This window comes from Myotis lucifugus, unplaced genomic scaffold (assembly GCF_000147115.1).
Source record: "Myotis lucifugus unplaced genomic scaffold, Myoluc2.0 scaffold_43, whole genome shotgun sequence".
NCBI lineage: Eukaryota > Metazoa > Chordata > Mammalia > Chiroptera > Vespertilionidae > Myotis > Myotis lucifugus.
Genome location: NW_005871091.1, coordinates 4,060,707 through 4,077,416, shown reverse-complemented (window position 1 = coordinate 4,077,416; position 16,710 = coordinate 4,060,707). Strand labels below are relative to the sequence as shown.

Below are 16,710 nucleotides of genomic sequence, written 5' to 3'. Positions count from 1 at the left end.
TTCGAAGCTCTCAGATGTCTCACCTGGCACCAAGGTTGAGAAGCATTGCTCTCGAGAGCTGTGGGGAGCTGTACTCCCTCTTTGAGCATCATTCCCAGTGTTTTTAATAATAAGAATTCTAAAACTAAAAACCTTTTGTGAGGATAAATGGAGAAAATGTATCTGAAAGTGCATAAGGTGGCACATTCCAGATGCCTAATTAATGCTTAAGGCCCTCGTTAGAAGCCACAGTCTCCGTTTCAGGGGAAAAGAGACTTGTCCTCGGGCTGAGACCCCGGACAGCACCTCACCCTTTAGCCGTGTGACTGCAGGCAAGGTACTAGCTAACAGGGAGCATCTGTGACACCTGGAGCCTTTCACATGCGTGATCTCTAATTACAGTGATAAGCCAGTGATGGGCTCCGACCACCATCCCCACCCTCTGAAGCAACATCATAGGGGATTCAGGCCGTCAACGCAGGAGCTGGGATTTTAGTCCAAATTTGTCTTGTTCCAAAACTGGAGTCCTTTCTACGACCTGCTTGGTTAGAACTGACCCCAGTCAGTTTTGTCATTCACTGTGTACATGCACGAGGTCTTGGGCCATGGGTCTCCGTGTGTTATAATGAAAGCAAGTGTCAGAACTCTGCACACAGACTCTCACTCATTAGCAAGCAGGGGCACAAACTGGCCTGTGGCCTGCACTGCGAGCTCGGCAACATCCAGAATCATGGTCGCTGTGGGTGTCCAGCAGAGCCCTGCGCGGGAGCTTCGCTCAGGGTGGAGGTGACACAGTTTAGCGCCAGGATGCAGGTAACCTTGTAGTCAGGCCAGGAGCAACAATCCTCTGGTGATCAGTCTAACAAATACAGGACCCATTTGGAGTCACAAGTTCATGGAGCCGCTCCATCCAGCTAGCCTGGGGAGACCGATCCTAAGGCTGCCAGAACATTCCAGCGTGGAGTTGACAGGGGTCTCTCCCAATGGCTGTGGGAAGGGGTAAAGGGGTTAGATCATCCACGGAGCCAACCAAATATGTTGGCACTGTATTCATTTTCTAGGGCTGCCATAACAAAATACTATAAACTGGGTGGCTTAAAGCAGCAGCAATGTATTCCTTCTCAGTTCTGGAGGCCGAAGGTCCAAATGCACGGTGTCGGCAGGGCCCACTCCCTTGGAAGGCCTGGGGAAGGATCCATCCTTGCCTCCCTCCCAGCATCCTCGGTGTTCCTGGGCTTGTCGCTGCATCACTAATCTCTGTCTCTGCTGTTACATGGCTGTCTTCTCTGTGCATGTCTGTATCCCTGCCTGTCCTTTCTTCCCATAAGGACACTAGTCATAACAGTTCAGAGGCTCATGCTAATGCAGTCTGACCTCAACTTACTAGTGACTAATGACATCGGCAAAGACCCTATTTTCAAGTAAAGTCCTATTCTTTTTTTTTTAAAATATATTTTATTGATTTTTTACAGAGAGGAAGGGAGAGGGATAGAGAGTCAGAAACATCGATGAGAGAGAATCATCGACCAGCTGCCTCCTGCACATCCCCTACTGGGGGTGTGCCTGCAACCAACGTACATGCCCTTGACCGGAATCAAACCCGGGACCCTTCAGTCCGCAGGTCGACGCTCTATCCACTGAGCCAAACCGGTTTCGGCTAAAGTCCTATTCTTAAGTTCCAGGTGGACATGAATTCAGGGACATTATATAAACCAGTACAGGCACCTAAATTGTGCCCAGCACTGTGGAGAGAGAAGACAAAGGTGAATGAGCATTGCCCTGCATTTGGGTTGCTCACCCACAGAAGGGAGACAAGCAGGCAGGTGAGTGCACTGAGAGTGTGAAGGCACACTGCTGGTACAGGACAAAGGAGGCATCCCACCCACTTAACAGGGTCATGGCAATCTGTGAGCTGATTTCTGAAGGCCTGGCAGGAGGCAGCCAGGTAGAGGGGCTGGGATAGTAGCACAGAGGGAGGGATGTGGAGGTCCAAGGGTCTGGTCATAGGTGGAGAAGGACTGGTTCATTGAGACAGGACTGTAGGGTCTGAGAGGGGTTAAAGGGGACAGATGAAGCCAAACTATTGGACAAGGGCAGGTCATGTGCCAGTTTAAGAAAGTTGTAACTTAATCCTGGAGAGCTCAGGGAGCCTTTGTCATATTTTCAGCAAGGAAGAGATGTAGTAATATTTGCATGTTAGAGCAATTACTCTGAAACTATAAAAAGGATACACTGGAAAGGTTAAGATTGGAAATGGGAAATCTAAGTAACAGACAAGGAATGATAAGGTTCTGGCATATGGCAGCCACCATGGGGATGGAGAGAAGGGAACTGATTTAATATTTATGCAGAAGAGGGAATCAGCAGAGTTTGTTGACAGATGGAATGTTGGATGCAAAAAGGACTCAGTAATAGCATTCAAGGTGGTGTGTCTTTTTGTTTTAATTTCATTTCTTGAGGTCATCCATGACCTATTTGGGAATGAACCAAGGACAGAATCCTGGAGAGGGTCAACATTTCAGGAGCATGAGGAGAAAAACCAGCTAGGAAAGAATTCAGAGAACAAAATAGTCAAGACAGGGGAACTGGAACTATACATTCAGCAGACATTATCCAGGGCCCGGTCCAAGCTGATGCCCAGGGCGGGGTTCTAGCCTGAGGAGGATTCCCGGGAAGAAGGACCCAGGGAGGCTTGGAAACCCCGGAATGAGGTGGAGTGGGGACCAGGACTAAATAACTTTATATTGGGCAACTTGCTCCAAGAACAATGGGATCAGGGTGGTTTATTCGTTCAGTCCACGAGGGTGACCAACTGTCCCTTCTGGGCTGCCCAGGACAGTTCTGGTTTTAACACTGAAAGCCTGATGTCTCAAAAAATCTTGCTGTCCCGGGAAAAGCGGGATGGTTGGTCACCCTGGTTAACAAACATTTCCTGACCATCTGCCGCATGCCACTTCCTGAGTTGGATGGTACAGAGATGAATAATGCCTGGAGGGGTGCTTAAAACTGTTGAAGGGAGGTTGAGTTTCCTTCTCCTCTCTCTTACTGCCAAGGGCAAGTTAAAGGGAGGTAGTTTGGATATAACTTGGGCCAGGGACTGAAAAACACCCTTAGCAAAACAAAGCTGTGGTGTGAGTTCATAAGAGAGTCTGTTGATAGGAGAAATTCTACCTTCTTGTATAAAATTGAGGGGCAAGAAGTTATGCTTAGTCTGTGTCAGTTTTCAAAATAATTGTGTTAAGAGGGGAAATAATTTCTCTTATTAAACTAAGGACCGCCTGCAGGATAAAATGTGCTTGGTTTTAGAAGCCGCAGAGAGGACCAGCTGTAACTGGGAGAGAGAACCGCTGGCCAGCCCCCTCTTCAAACCCCACCCTTGCCAGCCCCCACTTCGGTCCCCAGCCTTGCCCCATATGTTAGTTTCCTCAGGCTGTTGTAACAAGTGACCAGAGTCTAGGTGGCTTAACACAATAGAATTCATTTTCTCCCAGTTCTGGAGGCGAGAAGTTGGAAATGAAGCTGTCGGCAGAACTGCACCCCTGGAGGTTCCGGGGGAACTGCTCCTCACCTGTGCCAGCCTTGGTGGCTGTGGGTGTCATTTGGTGCTCTTTGACTGATGCTGCATGACCCTGATCTCTGCCTCTATCCTCGCATGGCCTTCTTTGTGTTTCTTCACACGTCCTCTTCTGTGTAACCTTCCCATGCCTTCTCCTATAAGGACAGCTGTGGTTGCACTTAGGGCTCACCCAGGTAATCCAGGATGATCTCATCTCCAGATCCTTACGTTATAATTGCATCTCGAAGACCCTTTTTCCAAATGAGGTCACATTCATGGTTCCAGGGATTAGGAACTGGACATTATCTTTTTGGGGAAAGGGAGTCACGATTCACCGCACTACACCCTCATTAATCTAATCTAATATAATATAATCTGAGCTCAATTCCCCTCTTGTGTGATGCAAGGGGCAAGGAGAGGCCCCGGCCCTGACAAAGACACTCTCCTCTCAGTCTCAGCTGCACATGAGCATAAAGCCACTGACAGGCCCTCGTGTGTGGCTGTCCAGCTCCCTGCACAAAGCCCTGGCTGAGGGGTAACTGGAGAAGGTGCTGAGATACCGCCTGCTCTCTGCAGACCAAACCACGTCCTGTCAGCACTGCACCTCTGCGAGAAAGGGACTTCCAGTCCCAAGCAGGGCACCTGCTCACAGGAGGGCTCCTTTTTCTGGTTTGAACAAAGGCACCACATAGGCTCTGGGAGAACCTGGCCATTGACATTCATTACCCCAACTGTGTTTGCAGTGGTCAATTAGGGGTGATGGTATAAACTAGTTACTAAAATTTTTCAGGGCCATGCAAAACCTGCCAGACATCAGGAGAGGTTGAGAGGGAAGCAGTGGCATGGAGAGGGAAACAAGGGGAGCACTGCAATAGGCAGGCAGGCAGAGGAGAGGGCTGCTGGAAGCAGAGGGAGGGGGGAGTGATCTGGGGAGGTCCACAAGCTGGACAGCCTCCATGTGGGCACACCCTCTGTCCTTCCCCACTGCCTTCGAAGCAGTGAGGCCTCAGCCCTTCTGCGATGGAGCCGAGGGGAGCTGTAGCTAGGCTGAGATCTGCTCCCCAAATCCACCTACCCCTGCCCCATGGCCTGTAAGATTTTGAAGTGATCATCAGAAGCCCCTGCAGTAAACACCTGCTTGAATGTTCACTGGGCACCAATATGCCTTTGCTTTGAAAAAAGCTGAGTGCTGTGGTGTCTGAGCCAGATGGAGAAGAGGAGCAGCATCCTCATTGTGGCCAACTGTGTGCCCAGCAGCAGATACCCACAGACAGTGACCCACCTGGAAAAGGGTAAAACCAAACCCCTCTACTTAACCTGCTCAGAGAGCAGCCAGACACCCATCCTACAGGACAGGGGGACAGGGAGAAGGGGCCTCTCCTTTCTGCAACCTCCAAACCTTTCTATGTCCACTATTTTATTGGATCCTCACAACAATGGCCCATGATAAGCCCATTTTACAGATCAGGAAACTAAGTCTTAGAGAGGGAATGGTGTTGCTCAGAGGCAGGGGTCCATTCTCCTGATCAGTTTTTGCCATTCAGAGTCCTGATTTTCCGACTCCTGCCTTTCTATTAAAGACATGCTGAGAATCTGAAGGCTGGGTTCCAATCTAGACTCCCCCTTGCAGAGGTCTGGGGCATGCCATTTAACCCTGCAGCAGCATTTACTCTGTAAATAAAAGGAATAACAATTATCTCCCCCATAATGTCACCATGGAATAAAATGATTAAAAAGCAATTGCTAACAATTGAAATCAAATACATAAGGAGAGTAAATAACTGTGTTCTAATTATATCTAGGGATTTAGATATAATTTTAAAAGAAGACCAATCCCTGGATATCCATAAAGTTAGAGGGAGTCATTAGATGGAAAGAAGAGTGAATTTTCTTGATGGTTTTGCTAGTAAGAAAAAGAGTTGATGTGTATTGTTTGTCAAAAAATGATACTTTCAGAAGCATGTGGAAAATTAATCATTAAGACTCTCTTACAGCCCAGACCCACTTACTATGTTCTCCGTGGCGGGTGTACAAAAACCTGCAAGATGACATTACGGTGACTACTCAGTGACTCATCAGGGTCACTGCCCAGAAGATTTAGAATCTGGTGCTTATTCATGTCTTCCTTTCAGTAAGCTTTATTATCTCTTGTGTTTGCCAGTGGCTAATGAGAGGTGATGGTACAACTAACAGTTAAAATTTTTCAGAACCATGTGAAATATTTATTTTGAGAAGAGGGGGAAATTACAGCTCCATCTTTGGCAGCAGAAGGGACACATTGTGATTTTAACAAATGCTGTGGCTGCTGGTCCTTAAGAGTTCAGGATCGGATCAATATAATTTGATGAATAAGAACAGATCCAGAGACAAATGGCAGGGAAGGAGGGGGTGGAGGGTAGAGAGCAACCAAAGGACTTGAATGCATGCATATTAGCATAACCAATGGACACAGACACTGGGGCGGTGGGGGCTTGCCCGGGATGGGAATGGCTAGGTATGTGTGTGTGTGTGTGTGTGTGTGTGTGTGTGGCGGGCGGGGGGGGGGGGGCGTGTGAGGGGGTCAACCGGGGAAAAGAAGACATATGTAAAACTTTAGACAAAAAAAAAAAAGGAGTTTAGGATCAGTTTAATATGCAAAGTGATTGGCTGACAGCGTGGGCCTCTGGAGCTGAGATGCTCATCTCACTCTCATCCCCAGAAGCATGCTGGCCAGAGCTCATGCTTTGTGGCTTTAAATTTCTGTGGCCTAGGTTTGGTCCATGAGGACTTTTTCTCTTTCATAATCCTTAACCATAGCAAGATGGGATAAACCATGGGCGTGCCAAATTGAGCAAGGCTCACCGGGATGTCAGAGGCAAGAAGACCAGAGCGGATGAGCTCCAGGGGCCAAGAAAAAGTGCAACCTGTAGGTAACATCAGGAGAGGTGATGCTTAGAAATTCAGATTCGCAATCCTGAGAAGTCTGAGAACACATAACCAAGTCTCAGAACATAGAATGGGGGTCAGATTGAGACTGGTCCCTAGGGAGGGAGAAAGGAGAGAAGGTAGAGGAAGAAAAGAATCAAGGCTGGGTCTCAAACACAAAGAGTACCCAAGCAGCACTGAGGCAAATGCTGCATCCTAGAGACTGGGAATTGGACAACTCCCTCTCGATGCAGCAACCTTTACCTTCGTAACATTTTGTTGGACTGAGCAGCATCAAACTCACTCAGCACCCATTCCCATTCAGAGTGTCTGGAAACAGACATTATAATCTGAAGCTCACTTGTAGCTAAGGCTTGACATCCAAGTTAAGTTCCACCAATTAATGTGCTCATGTCAGAGTTGAGAGGGGAAGTGAAGTGGAGACCATTTTCCTGCTGTTTTACTGTTTCTCCAGGGAAGAAACATCATGAGGACAGACTGGCAGCCATCAGATGAACCTCTCTGTTCATCTGTTCATGTGAGGACTGGGATTGGCCCACCTCCCTGCTCCTGTCCTCTGAAATCCATCCTCACATCCACCCCAGAAACCACGCTTCCCACTGGCTAGGAATTCTTTCATTTTCCATAATTCTCACAATGAAACAGGCTTTCTTATTATTGGCCCCATTTTGCATTTGAGGACATTGAAGCTTAAAGCAATTATGTAATTTCCCCCAAATCAAGTAAAGGGCAGGCTCTCCTGCCTGATTTATTGTGCATGTACCATGTGCCAATTGCCAAGCTAGGACCTACACAGAGGCTATTTCACACAGTCCTCACTATAAAGGCAATGCCAGCACCAGGTTTTCAGGGGTGGGCTTGGCTTAGATCAGCAGTTCTCAACCTGTGGGTCGTGACCGTTTTGGGGGTCGAACGACCCTTTCACAGGGGTCGCCTAAGACCATCGGAAAACACATATATAATTACATATTGTTTTTGTGATTAATCACTATGCTTTAATTATGTTCAATTTGTAACAATGAAATTGGGGGTCACCACAACATGAGGAACTGTATTAAAGGGTCGCGGCATTAGGAAGGTTGAGAACCACTGGCTTAGATGGATCTGATTAAGAGAGCTTCATCACTGGATTTCTTTTTTGTTTATTTGTTTATGATATGCTTTTGTTGATTTTAGAGAGAGAAAGGGAGAGGGAGAGATAGAAACATTGATGTAAGAGAGAAACATTGATCAGCTTCCTCCCAAATACACCCCAACCAGTGATCAAACCTGCAACCTGTTATGTGCCTGGACCAGGAATCGAACTGGACAGGATGAGGCTCAACCAATTGAGCCACACCTGCCAGGGCTGGATTTCTTTTCAATGGTGTTCTCATTATCTCTAATAATTAGAATTGCCAGATAGAAAACAGAATACAAGTTAAATTTGAATTTGAGATAATGAATAATTATGTAGTGTAAGTATGTCCTAGGCAATATTTGAACACTAGAGGCCTGGTACACGAAATTCGTGCATGGTAGGGTCCCTAGGCCTGGCTGGTGATCAGGGCCGATCAGGGCCTTCCTTTCCCCGGCTGCCAGCCGGACCTTCTTCCGTTCTGTGCGCCCCCCCCCAGTGGTAAGCGCACGTCATAGCAAGCGGTTGAACTCCCGAGGGGACAATTTGCATATTAGCCTTTTATTATATAGGATGCTTAGACTAAAAAAATTATGTGTTGCTTATCTGGAATTCAAATTTACCTGGGTGTCCTATGGTTTTGTTTATCAAGTCTAACAAGTGTAACAATAATTAACAAACCCTCTCAAGAAAACGAAGAATGTTGTCCAAAGCCATATACAGAAAGAATGTTTAAGCAATGCCTAAGATGCAAAGCCAGGAATTTTTCATTTGTTTGTTTATTTATTTAATATATTTTTATTTATTTCAGAGAGAAAGGGAGAGGAAGAGAGACAGAAACATCAATGATGAGAGAGAATCATTGATCAGCTGCCTCCTGCACACCCCACACTGGGGACCAAGCCTGAAACCTGGGCATGTGCCCTGACCAGGAATCAAACCGTGACCTCCTGATTCATAGATTGATGCTCAACCACTGAGCCACACCAACCATGCAAAGCCAGGAATTTTTATAAGAAAGATAACAATAACAACAATAGCTGATTTACTGAGTACATTTCTACTTGGCAGACATGTTCCCAAGGCCTTTAATGTAGTAACTTACTCTAATCTCTCTAACCTCACAATAAGCCAACAGGTAGGCACCACTGTTATTTCCGTCCTACATACAAATGAAGACTGGGAGAAACTTGTGGAGGACAGACAGCTAGCAAGCTGAAGGACTGGGATTTCAGCCATGGTGGTCAGTTCCTGATACTAGGTGCTTAACCCGTTCTCATAAACAGTAAGATTCAATTGCCAAATTATACAGGAAATATTCAACTCAGGTTTACACAAATGTTACAGATTCCCTCTTCATTTGTTCTTTTCCAGTTACCACCAACCTAGGCCCCATTTGAGTCCTGAATAGGCATCATACCCACTTCCTCCTAGTCTGGCAGCAACCTAACCAGAGCATGTATTTTTAAGCTACAATTTTCTTAGTAAAAAGTATTGCATGTTAACCTTTTAAACTTTTGGAATACAAAAAGAATACAGAAAACTATAGAAAGCATAAAAAAACTTAAAATCACCTTAATTTCTACTTTAATAGTCTTCCTATAGACACATATACTTATTTTTTAAGACACTGTCTAAATCAGCATACACATTGTTTTGTGACTTCAATCAATAAGATATTGTGAACATTTCTTTTTCAAAAGTGGTCTTTAAGAATGCTATGGACTGAATTGTCCCCACAACATTCATATTTGAGGCCCTAACTCCGAGTGTGACTGTATGTGGGGGAAGGAAGTAATTAAGGTTAAATGAGGTCATAAAGTGGGGTGCTAATCCAATGGGATTAGTGCCCTTATAAGAAGAGATACCAGAGAGTTGGCTTGCTGCTCACTCCGCCTCCTGAGGACACAGCAAGAAGGCGGCTTTCTGCAACCCAGGAAGAGAAACCTCACCAGACATCGACTCTGCCAGATCTTGATCTGGGACTTCTAGCCTCCAGAACTGCCACAAAATAAATTTCTATTGTTTAAGCACCCAACCTGCGGTGTTTCGTCATGACAGCCTGAGCTAATATAGAGCGTGAGGGTTTTTTTTGGAACTATTCCATCTAATGGATATACCAACATTTATTCAACAAATTCTCTATTGCTAATTCTTCAAATTGCGTCCAAATTTGCACTTTCACAAGTATCACCTATTAAAAGTATGAGAAGTAACCTTTCCTGGCTCATTACCTTAAGACAGATTTCTAGAGGCAGAGCCACTGGTCAGGTGATCCACCGTCCCACTTTGCCCTGGGCTGTCCTGGTTTTTGCACTGAAAGCCCCACATCCCGGGAAACCCCTCTGTTCTGGCAAACCAGGGCAGCTGGTCACAACATCCCAGGTCAGAGGCAATGCACTTCCCAAGTCCTTCTTACACACACTGCTGATCACCCACCAGACATGTGCTATTTCCACACCCACCATGAGTTTCCCTTCCAGGTACAGTACCTCATCTGTAATTTATATGAACTTGCATCAGCATAGATAGTGAGAAATATGAGGTGTAAATTAAAATATTCCCTAGAAATGGTTCATTAATATGTGAAGTGCCCTAATCAGGAATACACATTCCAGAGGTGGCTGGTTAGCATTTGAAAGACCCTAATCAGGAGCCCCACTCTACTCCAGTGCCTGCACAAGCACCGTGACAAGTGCTTGCCTTAAATAACCACTACCTGAAGCTGCAGACTGATCTTGTTAATTAGCACAAAGGGTATTAGCAATAATGATTCACTGGTGAAATGTGAGCTATTCCAGAACCACTCTGACTTGAATTAACGGAATATTTTTAAAAATCTGGTATGAAAACCAGCAACCTAACACCTTTGGATTAATACTTGAGGTGAAGAATTTCGTTTAATCCTATCAGCCCTATATTTATCAGAGGTTTGAAAATGCGTGTGTGTTTTGGGCAATCCTGATGACTAGGGGATAGTGGTTGAGGGAGGATGGTAGTAGATTTCAGCACCCAGGTCCGGGGTTGATAAATACCCTACGATGCCTTGGAAAATCTGGCACCCAAAAATGCCAGGATGCCAGAGACATTTAGCCAGTGATCAGGACCCTGTGGCATTTTTGCCTCAAAGTGAACCTTCTGGGTTGGAGAACCCCAAGAACAAAGGGTCTGCACTTCAAAACAGATCCACAGTCTGTGTCTGTTTTCTGTTATTATGTTGGGCTTTGTTTGTTATTTTGTTGTTAATGTGGCTGAATCTGGTTCAGGACTTGCTTGCATTGTAACACATCACCCAGAAGTGAGGTTTTGAGAAAGGAGACCAGTTGCCCTCACCCACCTTTAATCACTGGAAAGCATGAATATTCAACAAAAAGAAGCTGATTCTTCTGAACAGGCAAATCACCTGGGGTCAGGCCACAACAATGGGTATCTTTAAAATTTGCTTTATCTAGTTATTATCCCGTTAAGTGCTATTAAATACCAAAAAATAAAAAAGAAATGCAGTGAAAATGAAGCTAGCAAATTCCTCTGTTTTATTTAAAACAATGCATAAGCCAAAATTGTCTGATGCTACTGTTTGCTGAAAAATATGCCTGACAAGTGTGACAGTGTGTACATGCACATTCGATACTCGAAGAGGCAGGCTGAAACTCAGAAGCAATGCCACTGCCGGTGGAGAAGAGAACCCCCCCAAAGAGAGGCCTCTCCTTTTCCTCCCTCCTCCCTTCCCCCCACCCCACTACCAGAGAGGCTTGTCTGGTAGAGGGCAGATGCCCACAGCACAGGATCTCAAACTCCATAGGACATCAGAAGCCGCTGGTGGGTCCTTAAAATGCAGATCACTGGGCCCCGCCGCCAGTTTCTGATTCAGGAGGGCTGAGGTGGAGCCTGAGAATTTGCATTATTAACAGGTTCCCAGATGCTCCTGGGCCTGGAAATACACTTTGAGAACCACTGCTCTGGTTTTCAACCTTGACTGCACATTAGAATTACCCAGATTTTAAAAGGACGAAGACTTCACCTTATTAACCTAATCATAGGAGTAATATTCCAACCTATTCGTTGATCCCACTTGGATTGGGGGTGGGGGTAGATTACATGGGATATGTCCACAAGGGGGCAGGAATCTTGGGAGGCATCTGCCTACCACACCAAGGAACCTAACTCTGACTATAAGTTCGTTCATGGTGATCTCTGACTTAAAAGGTACCAATACTGTTCAGCTATCATTTTGAACCTGAGATTTGTGCATAATTAGACTACGTCAAGTCAGTTCATAACACTAGGACAGGAAACCAAAGGGGCAGAACTGCCAGAAGACTTCTGAGCACCATCCAAACCATCTGGGTGCATCAGTCCCCTTTTTCAGTAACAAAAACATTCGCAAGCCTCTCCAACCAAAAGACAGGGGGAGCTTGATACCCAGAAGAGTGAAAAGAAGCCCATTTGCTCAATGATCTGTTCACCAAATTTGAACTACTTGTTCAATGACCTATTCCCAAATTATACCAACTTTACCCATTTATTAAAATTTATCCTAAAGAATATTCTGCTTAAATATATTCAACAAATTTAATATATTCTGTTCTATAGAGAAATTACTAACATTTCCCCCTTTCTATTAGAAGCAAAGAATACTTGCTAAGTGAGCAAATGGAAGATATTTTCATTATCTATACTTTAGAGCACCTCCTGCCTCAGGAGTCCAATTTAAATTATCCCTTCAGAAGAAAATATCAGAACAGTTAGGGACCTGGGATTCACACTCAACTGAAATATTTCTATGAACTACAACAGGTTGATATGCACCCTGAGGAGGTGACTTTACAACCCCAATTATCCTTTAATTTATATGAATCTTCCCATTATTTTTGTATGTATTTTTATTGATTTCAGAGAGGAAGGGAGAGGGAGAGAGAGAGAGAGATTGAAACATTCAATGAGAATCATTGATCGGCTGCCTCCTGCTCGCCCCCTACTGGGGATCGAGCCCACAACCCAGGCATGTGCCCTTGACCATAATCAAATCTGGGACCCTTCAGTCCACAGCCAACACTCTATCCACTGAGCCAAACCAGCTAGGGCTCTTCCCATTATTTTTTAAAGCTTTTACTCAAATTATCAGGATTATTCAGTCATTCATTCGTTGAATAAATATATTTTGAGAACCAATTATATGCCAGGTGCTCAATATGGAAAGACAACAGTAGACCACAGAAATTTTCTCCTTTGTGGCATTTTCAGTATAGCAGAGACATGGATAGTCAACAAATAACCCCAAATTAATACATACTAGTAATTGTAAATTCTGATGACTAATAGGAAGGGAAAGTATAAGAGAAAAATAAAACATGTGGTTCTGATAATTAAAGAATGGAAATCATGAGTTCAGACATTTTCTCTTTCCTTCTACCTCTACAAAGGAAATGAAGTCACTGTTTTGAAGACATACCTGTACTGCCATGTTCACTGCAGCATTATTCATCATAGCCAAGACATGGAAACAACCTGAGTGTCCATCAACAGGTGAATGGATAAAAAAAAATGTGATACTATTCAGCTATAAAAAATAAAAACCTGACATGCCTGGCGTGCTCAGTGGTTAGAGCGACAGCCTGTGCACCAAAGGGTCGACAGCTCGATTCCCAGTCAAGGTACCTCAGTTGCAGGTTTGATCCACACGTGCAGGAGGCAACCAATCAATGTGTTTCTCTCACATCAATGCTTCTTTCTCTCTACCTCCCTCTCTTTTTACCTTCCACTCTCTAAAAATCAATGGAAAAAATATCCTACAATGAGGACTAACAAAAAAATAAATAAATAATAGGTGGGTGAGCCTTTAAAAAAAGAAAAAAAAATTCTGTCATTTGCAAAACATGGATGGACCTTGTACTAAGTGAAATAAGTCAGGCAGAGAAAGACAAATACTGCATGATATACTTATATGTGGAACCAAAAAAAAAAAAAAAAGCCGTATTTAGAGAATCAGAGAGCAAAGTGATGGTTGCCAAGGGCTGGGGGATGGTTGAAATGGGAAGATGTTGGTCAAAGGGCACAATCTTCTAGTTATAAGATGAGTAAGTTCTGGGGATCTAATGTACAGCATGGTGATGATAGTTAACAATACTGCACTATATGCTTCAAAATTGCTAAGAGAGATCTTACATGTTCTCACCACTCACACAAAAAATGTAATTATGTGAGTGATGGATATGTTAAGTGACCTTACTGTGGTAATCATTTTGCAATACATATGTGTATCAAATCATCACACTGTATACCTTAAACTTACCCAATGTTATTTGTCAATTAGATCTCAATAAAGTTGGGGGTGGGGAGAGGAAGAAACACTTACCTTCCTGAGATATGCAAAGGACAATTAGGAATGCGGCCACCTATCTGAGGGATAAAGGATCTACTTAATCAAGTTTATTTCGGGAAAAAAAACCCAGGTCAGCTGCATGACCATGAGCTTCCACTCACCTCATTTCATCTAGAAAAACTAGAGCCCCGGCAGTGCCCTCGGTGGTCCCGGATCTGTCTCTTGCTTCATCAGTGTTTGGACGGGACAGACCCAGGGACACCCCTTCTTCCAGCCTCTGGCCACTCTCCTGCATCTTATCCAGTCACCACCTTCAGAACCACCTCCGAGACCAGCCAACAAACAGGGTTTTTTTTCTACCTTCACTCCTTATTGCCGAACAGCCATGAGCTCCCAAATTCGTCAGAATTATTCCACCGAGATGGAGGCTGCGGTCAACTGCCTGGCCAACCCGCATCTGCGGGCCTCGCACACTTACCTCTCTCTGGGCTTCTATTTCAACCATGAGATGTGGCTCTCGAGGGCGTGGGCTGCTACTTCTGCGAGTTGGCGAAGAAGCTGGCGGAGAAGTGCAAGGGCGCTAAGCATCTCTTAAAGTTGCAACACAAGAGAGGTGGCTGCATTCTCTTTCACCATGTGCTGAAGCCTCAGGATGCCATGGAAGCTGCCCTGGCCTTGGAGAGGAATCTGAGCTAGGTTCTTTTGGAGCTGCAGGCCCTGGGTTTTACCCACGCGGACCCTCATCTCCGTGACTTCCTGGAGAACCACTTCCTGGATGAGAAGGTGAAACTCATCAAGAAGATGGGTGACCACCTAACTAACATCCGTAGGCTGGCCTGCCCCCAGGCTGGGCTAGGCGAGTATCTCTCTCTCTCTCTCTCTCTCTCTCTCTCTCTCTCTCTCTTTAAAATATTTTTATTGATTTCAGAGAGGAAGGAGAGAGAGACAGATATAGCAATGATGAGAGAGAATCATTGATCGGCTGCTCCTGCACACCCCACAACCCAGGTATGTACCCTGACCAGGAATCAAACCGTTGACCTCCTGGTTTGTAGGTCTATGTTCAACCACTGAGCCATGCCGGCCGGGCTGGGTGAGTTTCTCTTTGAAAGGCTTACCCTCAAGCATGACTAAGAGCCTTTGGAGCCCAGAGGCCTTTGAGAGGCCCCTCTACATCCCCTGGTGTCTGGCTGTTACCTGAGCCATTTCCCGAAACTACTAGCCATTCTTTAACCACCCTGAAGCCCTCTCCCATGCATTGGATCAAATGAAACAATAAAGCTTTTGGCAGGAAAAAAAAAAGGGGGAAAGAAAAGCTAGAGCCCCACCAACTCAGTCTCTCTCCTGATATTACTTGCCCCATCAATCCCTGTTGTAAAGTCAGCTAAATAAGAAGTGCTAAAATCCTTATAAATAAAAAAGTAGGGAAATCTGATTATATTTAATGCCCATTAAAACTATGTATGAAAATCAAGAATTCCTCGTGTTTAAATATTTACCAAACACAGATAAATCCTAGGTCTTAAATAGAACAGTATAATTTAGTTCAATTTCATTCACTCTAAAATAAGGATTCTCCACTGTAATTATCCAGGTAAAGTCAGTTACTCTCTAAAACCTTCCTTGATCCCCCCAGGCATAGTTATTAATAGTTATGTCCTTCCCTGTGCTCCCACAAGACTTCCATTACAGCCCTTTCCAGCATTGTACCATAAATATCCTGAGGTCTTTGAAATTACTTTTCCGGCTCTTACTCAGCTGAGGCCCATGAGGAAAACAGCTTGGTCTTATATATTTGGGTAGCCTTCATACCCAGCAGAGTGCCAAGTTCACAATAATAAGACTCAACGAAAGTTTGAGTAAATAAATAAGAGGTCTCACATACATCAAATCTTATAACAAATGGAGGAGGGGGGTGGTGAGGGAAGGTAGGGGGGAAGGGACAGTCGGTCGCCGACCACGTTGGGTTGCCGCCTTCGCTGCCACCATCATGCCAGCCCCTCGGGGTTTCAACGAGGCTGGGTGACCCTCCAGAATGGGAGACAAGCCAATTTGGGAGCAGATTGGATCCAGCTTCATTCAACATTACTACCAGTTATTTGATAATGACAGAACCCAACCAGGCACAATTTACATTGACGCATCATGCCTTACGTGGGAAGGACAGCAATTCCAGGGGAAAGCTGCCATTGTGGAGAAGTTGTCTAGCCTTCCGTTCCAGAAAACCCAGCACAGCATCACAGTACAGGACCACCAGGCCACACCAGATAGCTGCATCCTCAGCATGGTTGTGGGCCAGCTTAAGGCCGATGAAGACCCCATCATGGGGTTCCACCAGATGTTCCTATTGAAGAACATCAACGATGCTTGGGTTTGCACCAATGACATGTTCAGGCTTGCCCTGCACAACTTCGGCTGACCTCCTCCCAGCCAGGCACTCATGCTGTTTCCTCCTCCCTCCTCTTCCAGACACTATTCACACTCCTCCAGATGCTCCAAATATCATACACAAATAAGCAGGACCGAGGTGGGAGTGGGCGCAGTGCGCTGCTGCTACCTAGGTATTGTGCATGATGTTTGGATGCTAGACTAGTTACATCTGACAGGAGAAGTTTGTGTTGTACCAGTGCATGCCTTGGAAAGACTTAAGTAATGCAAAAGGTTGTCTTTTTTTTTTTTTTTTTTTAATCTACTGACAAGTTGCTCCAGTAACCCAAAGAAGTGAAGGAGAAAGCAGCTGCCTCACCGTCCAGATATTGATTTGTTCAGTTGTTTCAATGCCTCATGATACAATAAAACCACAAAAATTTT

General features: G+C 45.0%; 1 protein-coding gene and 2 pseudogenes across 4 annotated transcripts in view; 2 read left to right on the top strand and 1 right to left on the bottom strand.

The window, feature by feature from the left end:
- LOC102423464 (U3 small nucleolar RNA-associated protein 14 homolog A-like) overlaps window positions 1-16,710 on the bottom strand; it is a 69,577-nt gene that overhangs the window by 11,084 nt on the left and 41,783 nt on the right. The gene's annotated exons all lie outside the window — the stretch shown is intronic.
- Window positions 14,254-15,052, top strand: LOC106697037 (annotated as a pseudogene).
- Window positions 15,817-16,710, top strand: LOC102423971 (annotated as a pseudogene). Its single transcript, XR_002829065.1, has one exon. The product of XR_002829065.1 is annotated as a nuclear transport factor 2 pseudogene (transcript).